General features: G+C 33.0%; 1 pseudogene; it reads right to left on the bottom strand.

The window, feature by feature from the left end:
• Window positions 1-5222: 5222 nt before the first annotated feature.
• Window positions 5223-8433, bottom strand: LOC115987478 (annotated as a pseudogene).
• Between the last annotated feature and the right edge of the window lie 12210 nt (window positions 8434-20643).

The following is a 20643-nucleotide window of genomic DNA, read 5'->3' as shown; positions in this document are numbered from 1 at the left end:
CATGAAACTCAAGGGAAAATGAGAGAAGAAAATTTGCTTAGAAAGCTTTTGAGATTTTGGTTCTTTAAGAAAGCAGGCTGAGTTTACTTCTTATCATAAAGGAGAAGGATGTAATGGTTGACTCTTAATCACTGGTTCGCTGTTGTTGAATTAGTCGTTTAAGAAAAATAATTTAGTTGTTTAAGCAAAAAATAAATCACTTGGTGATGATGATAGAGAGCATGAGGACATCTTGTAAGGTCAACGATAACACAAAATAGAAATGTAGATAGGTAAATAGGGCTATTAGAAATATAGGTTTTGCACATGTACTCGTCTTTAGAACCTAACTCAGATGAGGAATGAAGAGACAAGCTAGCTAAATGGGTGACATTGATTAAAACAATGTTTTGTGAATGTCAAGATCGCTTATTAAATCCTAGCAATGCAAATATGTTTAGGTTTTATCTGCCTGAAATGTCTGACTCCCATTCCTAGGAAAATCATCTATCCAAATAATGCATTAAGTTTATATAATTCGTAATTGTTTACATTCATTTTATTCCCAGACATACCAACATCATGAACAAAATTATCTTTTAAGAGTTGTTGCTCGTTGGGATACATGGAAATCTAGAAATTGATGAAAGTTGTTAGGTGCTAACAAGGAGATGAGGTCATGTAAAGGTACAAATCTGAGAACTGGGTCTTTCCGTACTACAGCTGATCCTAACTGGGAGGATTCATTAAGCTTAAGGTATGAACATTATGTTGTCATGCAAACCGTTCTAGGACTTATCGAAGCCAAGGTCAAAATATTGATATTTTAGTTGCTATTTTGCTATACATGCATGCTTGTCATGACTCATGATCACAATATATGATTCATTTAGTTCACGCTGCGAGTTACAAACAGATGTGTAAGATCAATTTAACTTTTAGACAATAGATATAGAGTGAGTGATCTCACTGTTGATACAAAATTAAATATAATCATAGAGTTATCATTATTCTTAATACAAAATCACTGGTCACACTTACATAGATGAATCCGGGGGTCGAGGGGGTTGACAATTGTCCCCTGGGTTGCCAAAACTAAAAAAATTAATACTTTAAGCGCAAAGTTAAATATAATCATAGAGTAGTCATTATTCTCAATACAAAATCACTTGTCTTGCTTACATAATTGGAGCCGGGGGGTCGAGGTTAGCAAGAAGGTTAAAAAAAAAAAAAAAAACATAATTTTTATCTTTAAAAGTGGCGCGTGCACACACATATTATAGATAATAGATACTCAAATAATCTATGTTACTATTTATTTTCCTACATAAAATTTAGAAGCAATGAAATGTGAGGATAATTACACGACATAAATTTGCATAAGTTGAATTTGGTGTCTATTTAACTATTAAAAATCATTTCATTTTCAACTGGAAATTTTGACTTAAAAAAAAAAAAACAGAAAGAAGGCCTTTTTCATGAAAGAAAAAACCTTAAAATATGAAAAAATATAATGAGTATGATATTTTTGTGAGTTTTCTATCACTCAGCAAACAGATATGTATGGTTTTTTATAATCATGAACAGGGGCGGCTTAATGTATTTGGGGACTTAAGGCAAAAACTGAAATTGAGGCCTTTTATATATTTAAATATGATTTTTAAAATTTTAAATTCAACTATCTTATTTTAGATGTAAAATTACTACTAATTAACATAAACCATGTAGATTTTTTTTTGAAAGTCTATAAATAAAAATTTGGACAAAACTTTTCACACCTATTAATGTGACAAATTGATAATTTGATAGTGATAAGTAAAAAAGTAATGTTAGTGATGGACTTAGATAAAAACTAGTAAAAGTTTGTCAACTCAATTTGTGAAAAATGTTGTATTTTTTTTTTTTTTTTAGAAGTGCTATATTCATAATATTTTCATAACAAATCTTAGGAGTTAATTTGTTATTGGTTCTAATTTGAACTCATCACTGAAATTAATTTTTTATCATTAATAATACCATGTAACAACTTGTCTCTTAGGATTTATTTTGAAAGTGTTGTAAAAAATGACGTGGACTTAACATTTTTTTTTTCTTTTTTTTTTCATTTGATAAAAAAATATTATTTTATTCATTGGCTAATACTTGGACTTAATTAATATTGTGGGGACCAGCCCAAAATAACAGGCTAGCTGGGCCCTAGGCCCGTCCAAGGAGTCAGCGTGGCCCAAGCAATCCTTATTCAGGCTCACTGGGGCAAAGAGAACATGTCCGAGGAGTAATTTCTCCTCGGATATTGCAAAATCTGGAGTAAAGGTACATCCAAGCCACTATAGTCCATCTTCCAAATACTTAGAAAGGAAGGAAACCCAAAATATCTCAGCAAAGGCTGTCACCACCACATTAAATGCATTACAACTGCTCTCTTGGCCGCATTAATGAGAAGAAGACCCCTGAACAGTGCTACCTTGGCTACCGCAACTCACAAAGAATTGATAGGGGTGTCTGATAGGACAGGTGCTCAAGTGAGGGTTTGAATGATCAACAAGTGTAAAGCCCAGATGATTGGAAATGGCCTATATAATATGTAAAAGTCCCCCAAGAGAGAAGACGAAAAAAAAAGAGGAGAGAATACTGTAGAGAAGTCTTACTGCATTGAGCTGTATCTATTAATCAAGTTTTTAGCCTTATCATTTGGGGAGACCTTTCTACACGGTGGCATTTTCGTTCTTGTTTGTGTATTCCCTTAACCCATGCAACAAACCGTTTAAACTAACTGAAACCGAGTTCTTTAGCCCATACTCTACAAAAAATTCATTGTGTGAGACTTTTTGAGCGAAGATTTGACCGACAAGAATTGGGCCACTAAATTGTTCCCCTACAAATATTATTATAATATTTTTTTTAAACCCTAATGATTAAAATTTGGGGACTTTTTTTCTACTTGGGGCCTGAAGCAACCGCATCAGTTGCTTTATATATAGAGCCGGCACTAATCATGAATCATATATAAACTTATGTGAAACGCCAATAACGAAAAAGTAAGTTATGAGTCTGGAAAAAAAAAATCTGAAAATTGTCTATGTTGGCCTCAGATACGGAGAATAGTACTGCTTTTGCTTTACATTTTTGAGTGACCCAAATTTTGTAGGGATGAATACTATAATGACATGTTCATTCTCATTAAACATTTTTGTCTAAAATTCCACTATAGATATTGTTATTTTCGTAAGTGTTATTTTCTAAGTGAGGGTAAATTTAGAAATGTATAAATTTTCGTGAGTGAAATTAACAGTGTTAAGATGTTAGGGAGGTGAGTATAATTTATTTTGAAAGTAAAGAAGATCAATGTACAGTCCAAAATTAATAAGAAGGTTAGCATTATTTGAGTAAACCTCAAGAGAGGCAAGTGCAATTTTCCCTTTATTTTTCTCTATTTTGTTTTTCTTTACACTGATTCTCTCTCATGTCTCATCTCCTCTTGTTGTCTCACTTTTTTTTTTCTCCCATTTTTCTTCTATAATTGTTAGGTTGGGCAATGAGCACAACAATGGGTCTCTTTTGCTGTTTTGCAGTTCATTGAATTTTTTTTTTTTTTGGGAATTTTTAGAGATTTTGGAATATTTTGAAGGAGAGTTAGGTCGAATGAACAAATAAATAAAAAGAGGTATTCAATATTCCACTGAGTTTAAACTCATGAGTAACAATGTTGTAAAGCCCACACATAACGGCTAGTTTGACTCATGAGTTTCAACTTAGTGGAATATTGAATTTTCAAGAATAAAAAGTTTTAGAAGCAAGCTGACCTTAATGGACCCATGAGCCATTGAGCCATGAGCCATTGACAAAACTTTATTAGCTTGAATGTTTAAATTGTTATTTTTATAGATAATAATTCATAATTGTTTTGGTAAACCAATAAATATTGTATTCAATACTCACTAAATATCAGCATGGAACTAAGAGAAAATCTAATTAAATTCTAAATTAGAATTTAATTTTGTGCTACGTGTCTCATCCAATTTTTAAATTTGTATGTTAAGTGAATTATTAGGTGCAAAAATCAAAAAATCTAAATTCAATTAGATTCTAAATTAAATTTTAATTGAAATTCAATTTTGCGCTGTGTGTCCTATCTAATTTTTTAATTTTTGTGACAAGTGAATTATTGGATGCAAAAACCAAAAAATCTAGATCCAATTAGATTATAAATCATATAAAACAAAACTACTCCATAAATAAACAACACTAAATTTTAATGAAATAAATTAAAGAATACCTAATGTAAAATGAAAAAAAAAAAAAGATTAAGGAAGAAACTAAAACTAACAAATTAAAATGAAATAACAAAAACTTTGTCTAACGACAACATTTCCCTATATGGCTTCTTATCCTATGAGACTATAAATGTAAAATATTGTTACCATGAATGGAGGACTGGGCTAAAACTGTTTTTTTCTTTTTTTGGGTTGAGAAACTGTTAAAACAAAATTAGATACATAAATAAATAAAGTTTTTCTTTTAAAAAAAGTGCAAAGTAAGGACAAAGAGTGTAGGATGAGGTTGTCAAGTAACTAATCAAATAAAACCAATGTTTATATTATTTTAAGGACAAAGTTTAGTTACGAAATTCATTGTAACTTTAGGTTACAACCTTACTCAATATTTTTTTATTGGTAGTGAATGTTTATAAATCCACTATTAGATTACATTTTCTTTTTATATCCTCCATACTTACAAAATTTCTAGAAAATTAAAAAATAATAGCTATGTCATCAATAAATTATTTAAATCGCAAATTTTTGTAATTTAAAATTATGCATAAAATATAATCTTATAGATCATATAGTAAATAATATCTAATTAACATAAAATTTGAAATATGTATTAAAAGCATTAAGAACATGCAATTTAATAGTTAGATTTTCAAAATATGTAGTAATATTTATTTTATTGAGTAAGGTTGTAACCTTAGGCTACAACCAATTTTGTAGCTAAACTTTATCCTTATTTTAATGGCATTTTTTTTTCTTTTGATTTAAGTTAAAATGTAATATAATAAAATTTTATGTGATATATATATATATATATATATATATGTACCTTCTATTTATTTATGGTGGCTTGACATTGTGTATAAAAATCCGGAATTTGCACCCAAAATGTGTATATATATATATATATATATATATATACACATCATGATTCATGACAGGCACAACTTAATAATGTACAGTTTTTAAGATTCATGCCCATTTTACTATGAGTGCCATACATCCAGCCCTAGAAAAAGTGAGACATTTGACCCAAATTGGATCCTCAAATTACTTTGAAGTCTTGGGTTCATGAAATCTGCTGCTAATAGATCAACAAGTGCCATATATATGAGAATCCCAGCAGCAAGAGCTTTGAAAGTGCCTTCAACAATTGGAGCAGTTGGGCTATTATCGTTGTAAGTGCTTGATATTCCAATACCGACTACAATCCCTAGCGGGGTTGTGAGTGAGAAAAAAAATGACATTATTGCCGCGGACTTAGATTTAAATTGAGCCTACATAGCCAAAAAAGAAGAAGTTAACTTTGAGATAATCTACTATAAATGACAAATTAACATATGGAAGAAAGTGTTTGGGTAATTTATCAATAATTTAATTGATTTGTGCTAAGCCAATCAACTTGAAATTTAGAATTATTGTAGTGTTAATCTTTTTTTTTTTTTTTTTTTGCTGAATATTATAGTGTTAATCAACACCTTGTTTAATTAGTTTAAAAGTTATATTATTTTATCTATTAATAACAACTATTATAGAAATGAGGATGTGATCATTATGAAGACATGTTAACTATACAGTCTATACCTAATTTTAAATAAAATATAATAAAAAATCAGAACGGTACACTAGATATCATTTTCAAAACCCATAGGGTCTGTTTGGATAAGCTGTTAGAAAATGAGCGTTTTTAAAAATAACGTTTTTAAAATGTGCGTTTGGAAAACACAATTTTAAAAATTATATTAAAACGTTTGGTAAAATTCGTGTATAGTATTAGTCTAAAATTTTTGTTTTGGTGCAAATTACCAAAAAGGACTAGAAAAGACTTAATTTTGATGATATCATTCTAGCATATCTGAAATAGCTCATGAAAATAGTAATAATAATAATAATATTCACTACCCCTCTAGCTTTTTCTTTAAATAAAAAAAAAGTATTATTATCAAAAGCAACAACTAAATTAAAATAACCCCAGTTACTTTCTCTTTCCCCAAAGCTAATATCAACCACAAGTAATGAAAGTGAAAAAGAGATAGCAGAGAGAGTAAGCAGAGATTTCCTTCACACGGACAACTTGTTATTGCAAACATGGAAAAAAGAGCAAGTGGACATGTTGTCCCTGCGAGTGGTGCTCTCTTATTTCCATTTTCAATACTGCAAAGAGTGAGCTCTTTTTTTTTGTATCAACATTCTCCACTGCCGTTCCAACATCCGCCTGAGACCTTGAGCACAGTGTAGGCACTAGAAAGTCAGGGAGTTGAGGTTATTTGCTGGCCGGTGATTTTGTCATTTAGCAAATGCGTGAGGGTATTAGGTATTCAAGCCTTAAAAAGTATTACGAGATCTGCGTTTTAAGTGCTGTTTTCAAAAAGTGATCTGAAACTCCATTTTCAAAATGTGATATTTTGCGTTTGAAAGAATGCAATTTCTAGTAAAATTACAGTGCCAAACGCACAAGTATTGGCGTTTTTAATAAAAACACGCGTTAAGGATTTAAAACAGTCTATCCAAACGGGCTCTATCAGAAGTTATGGGTCTGTTTGGATAGAATTTATTTTGCTGAAATTGAAAACTGAAAATACTGTAACAAAATAATTTTTAAATGTGTGAATAGTGCTGTGAAACCCATTTTTAATGAAAAAGTTGATAAAAAGTAGAGTTTGTGGGATCCGTGAACAGTGCACAAGTGTACTGTTCACAGAAAAAGGATCAACCATTGCGGCTAAAAAAAAAAAAAAAAAAAACTGAGGAAACCCAGGTGCAGCACTAATAAGTGCTATCCAAACGAGCACTATTATATATGGCTGAACCATTTTGTGTCATACCAGAGCGATGCAGCCTCCAAGACCTACACCCTCAAAAAATTTATGGAAAGAAAAGGCTACTAGGAGAGGCCTAATTGTAGCAACGCTTTGAGAAGCACCCATATCCACTCCAATAATTACTGAATGAAAAACAATTCCTAATTCCAGTACCTTAAAACAAAAAACAAAAAACAAAAAATCAAAAAAACAAAAAAACAAAAACAAAAAACGATCAAAGTAAGAAATCATATGAAATACTTTGGATTGTGTTTGGATTTGAGGATTTAAAGTAAAGGATATGAAGAACAATTATTAACATAAATTGTTTGATATAAATTTAACAACACATTATGATATGAGTTTTAGACATTTTGTTAAAAGAAAATCACTTATGATATTATGAGTTTGAAATCCATTTTATATTTAGTTAATTTAAATTGACATATTAATAAAGATGAAATCTATTCATAAATTTCGTCAATAGAAAAAATTCTATAAATTCATACTTTTTTTAATGCTAAGATTAAATTCCAATTTTTTTTCTTTGAATTCCTCTTTCCAAATGAACCATTAATGGGAAAGATTAGAGCAAAAAATGAACTTAGAAAATAGCCAATTACTTGTGCTATAACACGATGACGAGTTAATTCTTTTGAATTGATTCCTTCAGAATGGATGGTTGAGCCATGAGCATGACCATGTGTCGCATGTGTATGAACATGTATGTGACCCTCGTGCTCATTGTCTTTTTCCTCATCTGTAACAGCCTGCATGCATGTGTTTTAATAACAACTTAAAAAACATCATTAAAAAATTAAACAGAGAGATTAAAAAAGTAATTAATGAAAAAAAGTCACTTATATAGGCATAATAGTGATATTGTATATAGTAGTTTAAACAAGCTCTTCACCTGACTATTAAAGTGCATCTTGTTAAAATAGCTAGTGGCATAAGCATCCACCATTAATGTTCCAATAGATGACAACATTGCAAAGAAACCTGTGAAGGGAAAAATGCCCCATGGATTTTGATTAAGGCATGGTGAAGTCAAGTCTGCAAATGCATCCGGTAGTACATGAATGAACCCGATTGCTAGAATCACACCGGCCGCAAAGGCCTTGATGATGAAAAAGAAATCATTTTCTGGCCTTAAGAGCCTTAAACCTCCTACCTAGCAATGGGATACTTGCCCCTACAGCACTAGCAACAAGAATGGAAGCAATTGAACCCAATTTATATTTAAGTGCTGCGCTTTTGTTATTCCCTGTGTTCCCAGAATCATCACACATACAATCTCCATAGATAGTAGGGAGGAAAAGAACGAGAAGAAATAGTATATTAAAGATGTAATTCAAAGAACAAACTTGAAGATTAATCATGGTGAGACTCAATAGAGAAGGAAAGAAGAAAATCTGATTGGAAAGCTTTTGGGATTATGGTTCTTTGAGAAAGGCATGAGTTTACTTCTTATTAGAAAGGAAAAAGGATGTTCTGGTTGTTGTAATCACTGGTTCTCTATTGTTGTTTATAGAAAAAATTAAAACACTTGGTGACTGTCTGAGATCATGAGGAAATCTTGTATGGTCAACTATAAGTCTATAACACAGATAGAAATGTAGATAGGAAAATAGGACTATATGAGAGTTTCAGGTTTTGCACATATACTTGTCCCAGATGAGGAATGAAGACATAAGCTGAATTAATGGGTGACGATTTCAAATTGATTAATCCATTTTTTTGCGAAATGTAAAGATGGAATGATCAAAATTATCTTTTAAGAGTTGTTGGGGACTTGGGATACATGGAAATCTAGAAATTGATGAATTGCTAACTGCTAACTGCTAACTGCTAACTGCTAACATGGAGATGACAATTCTGAGACCTAGGTCTTTTCAGTACAGCTGATCCTAGGAGGATTCATTAAGCTTAAGATGTGCAGATTATGTTGTCATGCAAACCCTCTAATCAAAATAGTTTATCTTAGGATTACACCATTTTAGGGCCTAATGATGTCAAGTTCAAAATATTGATATTTTACTTGCAATTTGCCAATACATATATGCTTATCATGATGACAATATATGATACATCTATATTACACTACGCATCACAGATGTATATATAAAAGACAATTTAACTTTCAAACGATAAATATTAAATGAGTAATCTCACTAGCTACTGTCATTAAATTAAATATAATCATAAAATTTTCGTTATTCTCAATATGAAAACACTGGTCTTGCTTACATAGATGGAGCCGTGGGGTCGAGTGGGGCTAACAATTGACCCCAAGCCACCAAAACTAAAAAATTAATACTTAAAAATTTTAATTTTTGATAAAATCTATGGGTCAAAATAGTATTTTATTACCATTTAAAAAAAAAAAAAAAAGCTTAAACAAAATATAACCAATATTATATCATTTTGTGAGTTTTCTTATATATATTAATATATTGCTCAGCATGCACATGTATGGTTTTTTTTATTTTTTATAATTATGATTACGCAACTACTTGTTTAAAACTCCTCAATGTACTTTTCATCTATGAAATCAGCCTCTAGAATGAAATTCTGATTACGCCCCTACTTGCTTAAAGCCCCCTCAATGTAGGTTTCATTTATGCATGTGGCTTGTAAGCACGAAGAATATGTTGGACAGCCTTGAAGGCTTGAACTTAATATGACGTTAAGTGAAACCCCAATAACGAAAACGTAAGTTATGCCCATCACATAACAGAAAGAAAAGAAAAAAGTAAGTTATGGATCTAAAAAAAAAAAATCTAAGATATATTGTCTATTTTGGTCTTAGATATAGAGACTAGTGCTTTTGCATTACATTTTTCAGTAAACATTTTTGTTTAAAATGCCATGATGGATATTTTTTATTTTCGTAAGTGGAAAAAAAGTGGCTATTTTCCTTCATAGAAGAAGTTACGAACTCTATGGCTAAAGTTTTAATATATATATATATATATATATATATGACAAAATTTAGTTACAAAATTGGTTGGTAGTCTTATATTATAATCTTACGCAATATCTTTTTATTAGAAGTGAATTTTAACGAATTCACCATTGGATAAAATCTTCTTCTTATATTTTTTATATTTGCAAAATTTATAGAAAATTAAATATCAACAACTATGTCATCAATAAATTGATTAAATTGCAAGTTTTTGTATTTTAAAATTATGTATAAAATATAAGCTTATAGATCATATAGTAAATAATATCCAATTGACACAAAATTTGACATGTATATTAAGAGCGTAAACAAACATGCAATTCAACAATTAGATTTTCAAAATATATAGTAACATTTATTTTATTGAGTAAGGTTGCAGTGTTAGGTTATAACCAATTTTGTAACTAAATTTTATCCATATATATGTGTGTGTTTTTATTTTTGTAAGCTTAAGTCAATGATAAGGATTATTTTTAATCAGCTTACGTTAGGGATTAAGATATAATAAAGGGTAGTGATTAATTGATGAAAAGAAAAAAGGTAAATAGTTAAAAAATTTATAATGAGAAGGAATTAAGGCTTTAATTGGGAAGGCCTAGGAGTGAAAAAGTGTGGGGATAGATAACTGTGAGAGATAGAAAAGATTTAATTTTTCCATACATGTGTTTACTTGGGATGAAAAAGTAAAGGGGCTGAAAACTCTTTCATTTGATTAAGAAAAAATATGAGATGAAAGAAAACGTAATTTGTATGGAAAAGATTATATAAATAAATATATATATATATATATATTTATATTTATATATATGCCCCTACTACATAAAAAATATTTAATAGTTAATATGGGAAAAAAAGTAAAAACCTAATTTTTAAAAAATAATAATAAATAAAAATAATTGATGTGGAGAGAGGAGAGGGGAAAATGGGTAGATTCTCGTCTAAGCCCTTCTCCTTTCCTATTTTCTCCCCAATTTGGGGAGACAAAGAAATGGCGAGCTTAGGATATTCATTATATTATATCTATTTGTGACATTTTTATAATTTCTTTTATATATAAAATATATGAGGCCAATATAGACAATTTTAGGGTCTTTTTATATTTATTTACTAGGGTTTCTTTTATATATTAATATATCCAATATGTACAAATACGATTTTAACAAATATGTTTTCTAATGTGTATATCAAAAATGTTTACACCCAGTAAGTCTTCACATAACTTAAATCATCCAATCAGTTTGTAGATTGTGAACTATGTTATAATCATATTGATTAATATTCTTTAGAAATTTTGAATCAAGAGTTTTTGATACATAATGTTGTATAAAGATGTACGAATAAAGAAAAAAAAAAGTCATCCATAAAAATGATGTAGTAGTACTTATTAATTAATTAAATGTAGTAAACTTTTTTTTTTTTTTTGAAACCTAAGGGGCCCTTAGTTAAATTTTATAACTAGGTATTCAAGTGAAACTTTTATTTTTTTGTGAAATGGTTGGGAGGATAATTTAAAGTGAAACAAAGATTAACTTTAAACTAATTTAGAAGAAAATACTCTAATCCAATATGTGACGATTTATAAGTCTATATATGTATTATTTAAACAAATCATGTGTGCCTAATTAAAAAATTTATGTGAATAAAACTACACATGAACATTTTCTAAATTAAAAATGAAAAAAAGTACACATGAATGGTTTCTTTAATAATCACATGATGTTTTGAGGACTAGCTTGAAACCAGTTAGAAGTAAAAAAATTTCCTTTCAAGGGTGAAGGTGTAGACTTATACAAACTACTTCATTATAGTCAAGGAAATTTAACATAAATTGCATCATAATGCGGTTTAGTATCAAAGTAAACCTCAAAATATTGATATCTTGCAGTAGTTCCTTACCTTAACAAAGTCAAACTAAAATTGTTGATGCCAAAGGACCCAATTGGTTTGATGGAACCTCCCTAGGTACTAAGGGTTTGGGTAATAGCTTAGGAAGATATCTAACCATTTCAATATATATATATATATATATATAATTGTTGATATCTTTAAAAATCTATATATATATTTGTTGATATCTTTAAAAATCCTTTTTTTTTATATATCTTGCCTTTAATATATATTGATGCCAAAAAGGCAAAAACTCAATTGGTATGATGGCACCTCCCTAAGTACTGGGCTTTGACCCAAATGTACCCCTATAAAATCGATAGATAATCTGCTAATAAATATTCTACAATAATTGTGTAATAATCTAATGAATATGTGTGTAGCAAATGTATATCTATATTGATATATTATACTATAATATATAATAAAAGTAAGTTAAAAGTTATGATTGCACCATGTGGCTATCTAATACAATAATTATTAAATTTTAATTGACAGGATAGTTTAATTTATTTAAAATTATATTACCTGATGTAGGGACTCAATTTGTAACGACCCCAAAGTGATATTGGGTTCGTACGTTAAGAGACCCAAACAATATAATTTGTAGAGCGTAAATTTGAAAGGCTAGGTCTTGGCTACCAAACAACGATTTGGGTGGTTCCGGTCACTGAACCTCGTCCGAGGAGCGTATGGAGCTTTGTGCTCTTATTATCCTCCTTTTTCTAGGACTCCATGGTTTGGGAGACGGATTCCCCCCCCCCCTTTTTTGGCGTATAAGTCTTCACATTATATAGCCCTTCTTGGTTGATCCTGACCCTCCATCTGTTGATCAGGTAAGTACCCACTCGAGTACCTGTCCCATTAGCCACCTCCCCCTGCTTTTTGTTAGTTGCAACAATCGAAACCACACTGTTCAGGCGTCTTTTCTCATTAATATGGTTAGGACATTTGTGGGCGCATTCAATGCGGAGGAGACGTATTTGCCTTGAACCACCTCCACTCCGCCCACCCATGTGGGTCCTATTCTACTAGTCTCTTCTTCTGAGGACCTTTTAGAGGCTACCTTTGACGACATATCGCCCTTCCCTTTGAAGTCTTGGGATGCCGAGGACAGGTTCATCCTCGGCTGTGTCTCTAGGCTATTTGGTCTTTTCCTACTCATCCTTGACAACTACCCTCCTTGGCACGGGCCCTGGGCCCTAGTGGAAAGTGAGCCGAGTCATAAGTTCTCTGGCCCCACACTTGATTTTGAAGAAATAAATAAATTATAATTCAACTAAAATTCCATTTATCTTATTAATTCTTAGAGTGATCTATTCTAGGTAACACTCTATTATTTAAGTTTCAAAAACTTTAAAAATTTTCTCCAACCAAAATTATATTACCTACAATTTAAAGAAATTTAAAATATATTTTAATATTTATTTCAATTATTTTAATTATTTATCATAATTTTGTAGTTTAAAATAATAATAAAAATTGCACAATACATATTGTCCCTGCATCAAGTGGCATGCACATGCGCATACACACATTGTATGTCCTTAATCATTTCTATTAAAGATTCTAATAAGTGACACATTCATTGATAATTTTCTTCATTTAGCTTTTGACACCATCAAACCTTTACATTTTATATCAAACTATTGAATCATTGTCATGTTTTAGTGGGAAGATGCATTTATTTCTGTGGGGCCAGAGAATTTGTGATCCTGACCCACTTTACATTATAGTTCAAGGCCCAAGCCGAGGAGAGGCATTGCCGAGGATGTATAATGTAAGGCAAAATTGTCTTGAAGCACAGCCGAGGATGATTCTGTCCTCGGCATCCTGTAGTGCCCTTAAAAGGAAGGGCGAGCACAGTGCAGGAACAGCCCAAGTAAAAGGCTGCCAATGCTGCAATAAAGAGCTCTGCACCTGACAAGTTCATGCTCTTCGTCATACTCTTCATTTTTTACAACCACCCCCAACCACTCTAGGTATGGGATGACGAGACAAGTCCTAAACCCTAGAAAATTGAGCTTACACGTGGACGCTGGAGAGAAGGTAAACGCTAATATAAAAAGGAGAAAGAGGCAATACAGAAGAGGGGGGGACAATCCGTCTCTCAAACCATGGAGTCCTAGAAAAAGGAGGATAATAAGAGCACAAAGCTCCATACGCTCCTCGGACGAGATTCAGTAACCGGAACCACCCAAACCGCTGCCCGATAGTCAAGGCCTAGCCTTTCAAACCCACGCTCTACAAATTATATTGTTTGGGCATCTTAACATACGAACCCAATATCACTTTGGGGTCGTTACAAATTGAGTCCCTACAATTGGCACTGTCTATGGGAAAGGCTTGTGCGTTGGCCCAGGCGGTGGAACGAGAAGTCCTTCCATCACTTCCCGCAACCCGTTGTTGTGTATTAACATCAAGTTCCTCTAGGGGCTGCGCTTCGAAACGTTAGTAACGTGGACGATTCCAGGGGCTTTCAACGTTGGATCAATGTCCCACACCTTGACCGAGGGCTAATCCCCTAAGGGGCTAACCCCCCCCCCCATACTTAAAAATCTAAGTTTTGAACAGAACCAAGGTATTGTATGGTCCTCGGACTCAAACCTATGGGGAAACCAACTACTTAAAAATCTAAGTTTTGGACAGAACCAAGGTATTGTATGGTCCTCAGACTCAAATCTATGGGGAAACCAACTACTTAAAAATCTAAGTTTTGGATGGAACCAAGGTATTGTATGGTCCTCGGACTCAAACCTATGGGGAAACCAACTACTTAAAAGAAATCTAAGTTTTGGACAGAACCAAAGTATTGTATGGTCCTCAAACTCAAACCTATGGGGAAACCAACTACTTAAAAATCTAAGTTTTGGACAGAACCAAGGTATTGTATGGTCCTCAGACTCAAACTTATGGGGAAACCAACTACTTAAAAATCTAAGTTTTGGACAGAACTAAGGTATTGTATGGTCCTCGGACTCAAACCTATGGGGAAACCAACTACTTAAAAGAAATCTAAGTTTTGGGCAGAACCTAGGTATTGTATGGTCCTCGGACTCAAACCTATGGGGAAACCAACTACTTAAAAAACTAAGTTTTGGAGACTCAAACCTATGAGGAAACCGACCACTTAAGGAGAATTCTAGATTGCTCAGACCTATGGGGAGATTACTTGCTAAAAGTCGGGTTAAGTCCTAGACGGAGTGAAGATCCCGACCTGTCCTCGGATCCTCAGTTCCAAGGGAACCAATGCAAACGAGCGTTTAAGTTCGATACGATCGTACCTTGGCGACCCGCATGGGCAATTCATTTTGGGTTACCCATCCTCGGGTGATTACCTCCTACACAGTACCAAACATTCAGTTGTCATCTCGGTTAGTCTGGGGTATGTAACCTTTTCCAGGTCGGCATTACTGTGCCGGATAATTTCAATAAGCTCAGAATAATATCTTTTTCTTAACAAGGGTTTCGGCCCTAGGTATCTTTTTTTTAAGTCGGCATTATTGTGCCGGATAGTTTCAATAAGCTCGAAATAATCTCTTTTTCTTAACAGGGGTTTCGGCCCTAAGTATCGTTCAGAATATAAAAAGAAAATGTCATATGATAGCACATCTATTCACGGCATAACCATTGCAAAAAAGAAAAAATACATGGAATAACATAATGTCAACTTTTATTAATATAAAGAAGTAATACAGCGTACAATGAGGGGCTTAAACAAGCCTATACAGGAAGCTAATTACCAAAGCAAAAATAAAAAGATACAAGGAAACGACAAGTCTTTCTAAACTCTGCTCCAGTAGCGATTATGTATGTGAGGGTGACCCCCTTTGATGGAAGAGGAGAAGAAGAGGAAGAAGTAAAAGCACCAGGATGGATCCGGTGATGGGAAAGAAGAAGAAGGGGAGGTAAAAGGAGGCACCAGTAAAGGAAGAGAGGAGGAAGCAAGGATGCTAAGTTCCCACTTCAACCCTGACTCCTAACACGCAGGTGCCATATTAGCTATGCTCGGAAGAGAGCGGATGGTACCGACGATGAAAGGCCCTATTGTTGTCATACCAAAAATCTGATGCGATTAGCATCTGCTTCGGATTTTGGCTAAAGAAGGAGGAGGCTTCCCCCCCGCCTTGTGAAAGGGGAGAGTTGTTTTCAGTCTCTGTCTACCTTACCCTAACCGAGCCATCTTGAGTCTCAGAGAGACCCAATGCTTTTGAAGAGGGTGTGGTCTCTTCACCTTCACCTTTGCCTCAAGCATATCACGCTCTAAGGTTTGATCACGCTGGTAATGAAAATCTTGAGCGCAACTGGAGGTTTAAGATTTTGGAGAGACTGAAGGGTCTGTACGTAAAGGAAGTGACCTCCTACCTTGCTTCTTATATGGAAGGCAGGATTGGTGGCATTTAATTTATACAAATTTCCAAGAAGAGCTGCAAACGAGATGGTAATTTCCCCTCAACTCCCAACGCCGTCCACAACCGTCAGTTTTGGGTGGCCTCGTAAAGGGAATTAACTAAAGATGCGCCTCATACACTGAAATGGCAAGAGCACGATGTGCGTAAATCTAAAAGAATGTCCCATAACCCGGCGCATCTCCTAGGCAAACGAAGAGACACCAACATTTAATGAAGGGCGAAGCGAGGCAAGCCATGATACAGCCCGGATATCACCAAAACCCTCCTCCCCAACCAAGAGGTCGGGCAGCAGGATTTTGAGGGGCTATTGTAGGGCCAGAGAATTTGTGATCCTGACCCACTTTACATTAGGGCCCAAGGCCCGAGCCGAGGAGAGGCATTGCCGAAGATGTATAATGTAAGGCAAAATTGTCTTGAGGCACAGCCGAGGATGATTCTGTCCTCGGCATCCTGTAGTGCCCCCAAGAGGAAGGGAGAGCACAATGCAAGAGCGGCCCAAGTAAAAGGCTGCTAATGCTGCAATAAAGAGCTCTGCACCTGATAAGTCCATGCTCTTCGCCATATTCTTCAGCTTTTACAACCACCCCCAACCACTCTAGGTATGGGCTGACGGGACAAGTCCTAAACCCTAGAAAATTGAGCTTACACATGGACGCTGGAGAGAGGGTAAACGCTAATATAAAAAGGAGAAAGAGGCAATACAGAAGAGGGGGGGACAATCTGTCTCCCAAACCATGGAGTCCTAGAAAAAGGAGGATAATAAGAGCACAAAGCTCCATACGCTCCTCGGACAAGATTCAGTGACCGGAACCACCCAAACCGCTGCCCGGTAGTCAAGACCTAGCCTTTTAAATCCACGCTCTACAAATTATATTGTTTGGGCCTCTCAACGTACGAACCCAATATCACTTTGGGATCGTTACAAATTGAGTCCCTACAATTTCTATACATTAAATATAAGTGTAATTGTTTGTTAATGTCTCATCACTTAAATTTTTTTTTTTTTTTTTGGTTTAATATATTCAAATTTACACTATTGGGTCACACATTTTCATTGCCCTTAACATGTGCATGCTGAATTTTGTATTCATTGAATACTATTTACTATTTGATCATATATTTTACAAATAAATTTGTAAATAGTCTCTTATCACCTTAATATTTTGCAAGTATAGAGATTTTAAAGTGCAAATTTAATATCTTACCTTTTTCACTCATTTTAAGGACATATAATATATAATCGAAATTAATTTCCCAAATATAATTAATGACATGTAATATAATTAAAATTAATTGCTAAATTTTATAATAATTAATGAATATTATAAATGAACCATAAAAACAAATTCTTATTAAAAATTTTAAAATAACTAAGTGTACATGCGCATCATGTAGAACATCAGCTAATTTGAATAATAGGGCAAATCAACACTTGTCGTGAATATGTTTTGAATATAAAAGCTTTAAAAAAAAATTAAGTTGTATATTTTGAGTTCCAAATTTCGACCAACAATTGTCAAAATAATCCAAAATGTATGCAGAATTAGGGCCATTATCTTCCTAAAAATGTCTAAGTCATTAGTAGAATGAGGGTTGAGAGTCATACCATTTGTCCTCTCAGCTGGTTGAGGGGCTTAGGAAATGACGTTATTATACTGACGTTAATTATGCACATGAATTGTCATGTTAATTTCGAATATATTATGGTAAATATTTTAATAACTTTAGAATTTTGTAATAATTTTTGTACTTTTCATTTTGTTTTATTTTTCAACAATTTCTAGTCTCTCAGCTCATATTTCTAACTTGATTTTCTACATTTGACCCCTCCCTAAACAAAGAGTCCCAAGATTTTTCTTTGCTTTTATATGGTATTTAAGTATAATCAAATTTACAGTTTCATGTATATAAATTTTTTGTCCCATTTTTTGTATTTCACTTTATATTTTATTAATCACAGTTTTTTATATATTCATTTGATTTTCTTTATAAAACAAGTTAAAAAAAAAAAAAAAAATCAACCACATGATATACCATAATTAATGGAACACAGAGAAAGACAAAAAATTTGTACTCCAATTTCATTTATGAAAAATTTGAAGCCCACATAAAACAGCACAAATTATGCCACAACTGTTTATGTGGTATACTGTGAATAGTAGAAAAAAATTGAGGGGTTCATGTAAAATGGTTGTGTCAAAAGTTAATTGTGGCAATTTATGTGATCCTAAAACTACTCTTCATTTATATACCAACTGCATTTAGTACGATCCTCCAAAAAAATGAAAAAAAAAAAAAAAAAAAAAAAAAACGCATTTAGTAGGAGCATGAGCTGGCTTGTCCACCTCTAAAATGATAAAACCTTGACATGCATTTTGCTATTCTTTAACAACTATCATTAAAAATTTAAAACCTAACATGCAATTCTCATGGGTCACCCACTAACCCAGGCTATAGTTGCGTTTTCAAAACGCAGTTATAACTTCTAAAATTGTGGCTATAGGTCAATTTGGTCTATAGTTGTAATTTTTATAATTGCGTTTTTAGGTGTGACCTAAAAGTTGTTACTATAGGTTCGACAGGTTTATAGCCGCGTTTTTTCAAACACGACTATTTAAATAGATATATTAATTATTATGAATTGGCATGATTTAGAAGTTAGGGTGTGTTTGGTTAGAGTTGAAATAGAGTGGATAGAAAATAATGAAAAAAATGGGTTTGTGTGTTGTTTGGTAAAAAAGAAAGGAAAGAAAACTTTTTGGGTGGAGCCTTGGTATTTTTCAACTGGACCCACACAAAACTTGTCTCTTCACATTAGAGAGAAAACAAGCATGAAAAGCTTGTTAGAGCATCCACATCAGTGGATGCAAACTTCTCATCTATTTTACACGAAAAAAGCTAGTTTTTCTATTTTACACACCCACTTTTACAAACCACACACATCAGTTTATCTATTTTACACGTTTATTCAATAAAATATTCAATTTTTTATTATTCTCTCCCTCACTGCCCCTCTCTATCACAGACCCATCACTACCAACAATCCCTCCACACCTAGCCACCATCATCACCACCCAACCAGCACCATCAAGAAAAACCAACTCACTCAATCCAAAACTCAGTCAATCCTAAATCCATTCAATCCCAAACCCATTCATCACCCACCAAACCTGAAACCTAGTCAAGCCACCATCACCCACCCAACCTGAAACCCACTGACGATTTGATCGGCGTGGTTTGATGATCGAAGAGGCCTTCGTTTGATGATTTGATCGGTGTGGTTTGATGATCGATGTGGTTCGATGATCGGTGGCATGGATGATCAGCATGGTTTAATGATCGGCGATCGCGTGGCTTGATGATTTATCGGCGGCAAGTAAAAGATGATCGGCGGCAATGGAGGATGATTTGATCAAATGAAGAAAGGGAGAGTGAGGTGAGAATCGTGAGATGCGTATGACCCAGAGACAATGAGAGAGAACAAATTATTAAAATAATAAATAGAAGAGCACAGTAACCGTGTAAATATACACGGTTACTATAGCAAGTGAATAATTATACACATTTTTATACATTTATAAAAGAACTGATGTGGAGCATTTTTGAGATAAAATGTGTAAAAATGGGGTCTTTTTCTATTATACAAGATTATACATCCACTGATGTGGATGCTCTTACTACTCTAATTACCACGTTACTTCTCTTTTGTTTCTTCTGCTCAGCTACAAGCCCACGTTACTTCTCTTCTTCTTTTTTCTTTTTTCTTTTTCCATGTCGCTAATGTATCATATATAATATATAATATTATATGTAAAATTTCTTTAACTCACACTTATTTTCTAATGTGGTATTAACCCACTTTTTTTTAGAATATTAAATATTTTTAACACACATAATCCTACCTTCTTCTTTTTTTTAATAATACTGAATATTTTTTTAACACACACGGGAGAGAAAAGAAGGTTTTAAAAAAACTTACAGTGATGTATATCTAAAAGGGTCTATAAGGACCAAATTTGAGTCCCTAGCCCAACAAATGAATGAACCTAGGCCTAAAAAGCCCAAAACAATGAATTTGTAGAGAATGGGTTGGAAAATTGGGTTTCAATGAATCAGACAAACACAAAAGTAGGTTTAGATGATAGGAAGATGTAAATAAACTGGGTTATAATGAAGAAAAATGTCATCGACAAGATCTAAGGAGAATCGTTCTTATATATTGTTCTTAAATTTGATCACAAGTTTGGTTCTCGGTTACTACAGTGTTTTTCCCTTAATTTTCTCATCCCTCATCTCATAGTCTCCTCCTTCTTTTATACTGTCTC

The sequence above is a fragment of the Quercus lobata genome, chromosome 4 (genome assembly GCF_001633185.2).
Source record: "Quercus lobata isolate SW786 chromosome 4, ValleyOak3.0 Primary Assembly, whole genome shotgun sequence".
NCBI lineage: Eukaryota > Viridiplantae > Streptophyta > Magnoliopsida > Fagales > Fagaceae > Quercus > Quercus lobata.
Note: the sequence above shows the minus strand (reverse complement) of the source record. Positions and strands in the feature narration are given on the sequence as shown.